The 5,443-nt window shown below is 42.6% G+C and overlaps 1 long non-coding RNA gene across 1 annotated transcript; it reads left to right on the top strand.

Annotated features, from left to right (window-relative positions):
• The first annotated feature begins 1,383 nt into the window (after positions 1-1,383).
• Positions 1,384-2,786, top strand: LOC140701716 (uncharacterized). Its single transcript, XR_013538117.1, has 2 exons — positions 1,384-1,486; positions 2,503-2,786. It is a non-coding gene; the product is annotated as an uncharacterized LOC140701716 (long non-coding RNA).
• Positions 2,787-5,443: the final 2,657 nt, after the last annotated feature.

Raw genomic sequence — 5,443 nt, 5'->3', positions numbered from 1 at the left:
CCCCTCAGTCTTCTTTTCTAAACATGCCCAATTTTTTCAGCCTTTCCCTGTGCCGTCGGAAGCCTCCGGTTGCAACCCAGGCATGTGGAAATGTGTGAACTGTCCTATTGCCGCAAACACTTTATCCAGTCTTCCTCCCCGGCAGGCAATACAATTAACTGCATCTCGTTTTTTTAAAAAAGCACGCTGCTAACCTAACCTCCTTCAGTCAATATGTTGTTCATTGCAGTGAGGAGGAGAACCCACAGCGAAGCGGCTGGCCTCCCCCTAAGGGACGTCGCTTCGCCCTACTATAAAAGTCCATTTACTCAATATTTGCTATAACACAGGCGGCTAATAGGTTGCGTGATTTCTCTTTCTCCCCTGCCTGCCCTGTCCCGTTTGCAAGTAGATCCATTAACAAATGTACAAGTTGTAATAGCACTTCTGTCTTCTCTGGAGTCATGGCAGGGGAAGAAGGAAGAGGCAGGTCGGTCACCAATCCACCTCCACCGTGCTAATGCGATCACCCTAGTTGGCTATGAATAATTTGCAAGATGTCTCTCCTCGCATTCGTCGGATTTACCGAGGGCTCGTTCCAAACCGAGATGCTCTCCCCCATGTGCGCTGTGCAAGAGTTTCACCCTATAGGAAGGTTTTAAAAGGTGAGATAATAATTTAAAGCATGTCACACCTGCTTAATGTGGTGATTATGTTGGACAAAAACCCTCCCCCCCCATGTACCGAGGAGAGACACTGAAATGTAGAACAGATAGGTATGCTCTGAAAGCTTGTTATGGAAGTAGAGCAGAGGAAAGGTATTCATGTATTAACAATTATCTTAAGAAGTCGTCATCGTCATCATCTTAAAACTGCAGAGCTGGAAGGGACCCTATAGATCATCAAGTCAAGGAGGCCCTGTGGGGAATCAAACTCCCAACCGCTGGCTCCGTAGCCATGGACCTAAATCACTGAGCTATCTAGCAGTGACGCTGTGATGCGGCCCTTCTCAGTCTTTTGTACCTCAAGTCCTAGCCATCGTTCAAAAGAAAACTGGATCATGATAGCAAGAGAAAGCTATTCTTTCCAAAAAAGGGCAGGTATATCATTGCAAACATACTGGTATGATAGTTAGAACTGCACATTCCTGCTTTTTCATTCTTACAGTTTTTCCCCTTCCTGTTCTGCGACAGCTATTTCCTGATGCTGTCAATTCAACAGCATTTGTGGAAATGGAGTGTCTTGCCAAAATCGTGTGATTCGTAACTTACTCAAAAGGACGGCTGCTTAGTTGTGTGGATTTTTGAAACTTGGAAGCAGTGGATGGGTTGCTTATGTCTTTTTTAAAAAAAAATCAGCCAGTCCTTTGGTGCTTGACCTGTGTGTGCTTTGCTTCTTAAGGAAAATGATACAAGACCTCTGCAGGCCCCAGGAGAGTTGTTACGCACAGATCGAACGAATCTTGTCAAAGAATAGAAGCACTCCATGTCTTGCCCTCAATGTGGAGGTGAGGAACTGGGTTCTAATCTCTGCTCAACCAATGGAAACTCACTGGGGGAGTAGAACTGGTAAAACCACTCCTTAAATCTCTTACTTACTTTGAAAACTCTATTTGGGTCACTATAAGTTGGTTCTGACTTGATGGCACATAATAGCAAACACAATCCTTCATATTTTGGTTTCTAAGTCTGCTATTTCCCTCTGACTACAGAAGATGTGATGGTCGAAATCCTGGTGTGTAGAATAAGCAAATTTGTACATTTCGGCCTGTTTCTTGCAAGTAAATAAGGAGACCCTGACCACAGTTCTCAGGGCCACATGGCACATCCACCAAGACCCACTAACATGTCTGGACGTCCTTGAAAATCATGATGAGGTCTCTTGATGTGCCAACAAAGCATGGATGGAAACCAATGGCTTTGCTTACTCTGCTCAACAGGATTTGGGCCAATAAAGTGTCTTTCTAACTAGATTCGCTGTAATGCATTGGCTTTGGGTAGCAATGGGTGCTGTTTGATGGACTGAATCTTCAACTAAATTGACGTTATGAGGGAAATAAAGCATTAAAACTCGGCAACGAACCACCCTTTCTCCTCAGGGTATTATTACCCAGAAAGTATTAATAAAAGCATAACAGAACCACGTCAGCCCTTCCTCAAAAACAGAGCACTTGTTAATGCATCAAATATTCCTTATAATCTGGCAGCAAGGTGAATAATACATTTCTAGAACCATTCATTATTGGCATAACACGCCTAAAACAAGCCATTAATAAAACCGCTGGAGAATGAAAATGGCCCTTAATTATGGAAGGCGTTAAAAGACTGTTCATTGTACTGTACTTGTTTTCTGTTGCGGGGGGAGCAGATAAATGTTTTAATACAGGAACATTTGGCTTTGCGGGGGAAAGCAGGTCATGATTCTGAGGGAACGCTTTTTTATCGTAAAAGCGCACAGGGAAGTTCCATATGCTTGGCCTTTAACGGTTTCGTTTGTATTGTTCTGCTTCGCTTCATTTTTCAGATGTCCCGGAAGACTATTCCTCTCCAGAACACATCTGTTCCAAACAAATAGTAAATTTGTTTTATTGAATACCGGACAAAGTATTCACAGCGAACTTTCACAAGTGGGCGGCGTGAACGCCAGAAAGAAAGAAAGAAAGAAAGAAAGAAAGAAAGAAAGAAAGAAAGAAAGAAAGAAAGAAAGAAAGAAAGAAAGAGGAATATATTAAGGAAGGAAGGAAGGAAGGAAGGAAGGAAGGAAGGAAGGAAGGAAGGAAGGAAGGAAGGAAGGAAGGAAGGAAGGAAGGAAGGAAGGAATTAGAAAGAAAGAAAGAAAGAAAGAAAGAAAGAAAGAAAGAAAGAAAGAAAGAAAGAAAGAAAGAAAGAAAGAAAGAAAGAAAGAAAGAAAGAAAGAAAGAAAGAAAGAAAGAAAGAAAGAAAGAAAGAAAGAAAGAAAGAAAAAGAGGAATATATTAAGGAAGGAAGGAAGGAAGGAAGGAAGGAAGGAAGGAAGGAAGGAAGGAAGGAAGGAAGGAAGGAAGGAAGGAAGGAAGGAAGAAAGAAAGAAAGAAAGAAAGAAAGAAAGAGCAATATAGTAAAAAGTTTTTTGCATTAATAAGAGCTAATTAAAGTACTATATATAACATAAAAACACTTAAAGGTAAAGGTAAAGGTTCCCCTTGACAATTTTTGTCCAGTCGTGTTTGATTCTAGGGGGCGGTGCTCATCCCGGTTTCCAAGCCATAGAGCCAGCGTTTTGTCCGAAGACAATCTTCCGTGGTCACATGGCCAGTGCGACTTAGACACGGAATGCTGTTACCTTCCCACCGAGGTGGTCCCTATTGATCTACTTGCATTTGCATGCTTTCGAACCGCTAGGTTGGCGGGAGCTGGGACAAGCGACGGGCGCTCACTCCGTTGTGTGGATTCGATCTTACAACTGCTGGTCTTCTGACCCTGCAGCACAGGGTTCTGTGGTTTAGCCCGCAGCGCCACCACGCCCCACTTAAAATAATAAATAAAATACAATAACTTAAAATCCTGGCTGTTGAAAACGATGCCAGATATCGGAATAATGGATACCCCATGTGGTATTGGATAGAAACAAGATATAGACTAGGAATTGGGAGACCTAGGTTCAAACTGTGGCCGTCATGGAAACTCAGTTGGGATGTGGAACAGGCAAAACCACTGCTTAAATGCCACATTTAACTTGAAAGCTCTATCAGGGTCGCTAAAAGTCAGCTCCGACTTGGCAGTACGTAACACCAGCAAATCTAAATAATAAGTTGCCAGAGGAGGAGATGCCTAATAGCTGGAACAAGAAACAATCCAGCTATACCAGAGGAGAAGCTTAGCAGGCAAAAAGGGATATTGTCCCATGGAAATGCCTGGGAGAGGGTGAAAAATTAAAAAAACATTACAGCTGGTTTGTAAAGGTTATAAGAGGAAAGCCTAAGTAAGTGGGTAAGTTGTTGCTACCGTGTTTCCCCGAAAATAAGACAGGGTCTTATATTAATGTTTGCTCCAAAAATGCATTAGGGCTTATTTTCAGGGGATGTTTTGTTTTTTTTCATGTACAACCATCTACATTTATTTAAATACAGTCATGTCCTCATCTTCTGGTTGCTGCACAAGGGTGGAGGGCAGGGTTTCACTAACCTGGGGCTTATTTTAGGGGTAGGGCTTATATGACGAGCATCCTGAAAAATCATACTAGGGCTTATTTTCAGGGAAACAGGGTATTACTCTATAACAATGTCAGAATTGGGTCCACGTTTGTTCCTGCCTAATCATTTACAGCTTCTGTTACCTGTTTTATACCCTGCCCTGAGATGTTGGCACACTTGGGTAGGGGAGTAGGGGATAGGTTATTTGGAGTTAGACAAGGGGTGGAGCATTATCACTTTGACTCTTGAGATTTCTTTTTGCCCAAACTCTGGCACTGGGCCAGGAATAAACTCGCCAATCTCAATTCGTGCATGTTCTTCCTTTGTGATGTCACAAAGACTTTCCCTGTTGGCATCCCTAGGGCCCACCACCTGGGTTTGGGCCCTATTAGGCCTCTAAATTGAAAGGAAAATAAACGAGGTGTATTCTAACCAGTTGCACAGTACGATGAGCAGTCAGAATGAGATGTTCATATTTCTCGGACTTTAAATCCCGTAATTCTCCATTTGTGGAATGCTTCCTGACAGACGTGTAAATGTGGCTCACCTGAGAGAAAGGCCTCAACTAGAAGGCTAGGCCTAGCTCCACTTAGCTTCCTGTTCAGAAAGACGGCTCCTAGCATTGGAGCAGAAACAGGAAGTTTGGGCAGAGCTAAGGCCCTTCTCCCAGGTGAGCTACACTGAGGTCTCTGCCTCTCTTCCCCAGAATGGAAAATTACAGGATTTGTAGTCCCAGAAATAAAAATTAAATAATTCCATCCCTAGCGAGCACAGCCTGTCAGCCTTCTGATTTCTACTGGACAGTGAACATGGCCGTGGGCACTTGGCACACTTCCTCTTAATTTTATGCCATTCGGATTATTCAACAAATTAAACGTAGACCCTTACAGTTAGGTGTTCATGTTTATTTCCATGACATATTAGGCTTAAAACAGATCCCTCTGGAGAGGAGGCTTCAGCCTTGTCCCCAAAATTATTGGGTACACACTAGACCCATCCAGGTGTCACCAAAAAGTATGACGAGTGGAAAACAAAAAGTTCTTCTGCAACCGTGTCATTTTTTCCATAACCACCCGGATTTTGGCCTTTCTCCACTGCTTCATGTCGAAACCTTTCATACGTAATTTGTACTTCATAATTTTAAACATCTAGGATGACAGTTGTGGTTGGTTTTATTTTATGGCTGTCAATTGGTGTAGATGGCTTCAAAAGCTTAGTCATCCACAGATCTTTTTCCCCCTGTGAAATTTATTTGCTTTTAAGACCATGATTTTGCAGTGGTATAACATTTTT

Source organism: Pogona vitticeps, chromosome 7 (assembly GCF_051106095.1).
Source record: "Pogona vitticeps strain Pit_001003342236 chromosome 7, PviZW2.1, whole genome shotgun sequence".
In the NCBI taxonomy this organism is placed as follows: domain Eukaryota; kingdom Metazoa; phylum Chordata; class Lepidosauria; order Squamata; family Agamidae; genus Pogona; species Pogona vitticeps.
This window is presented reverse-complemented; position numbering and strand designations above follow the sequence as displayed.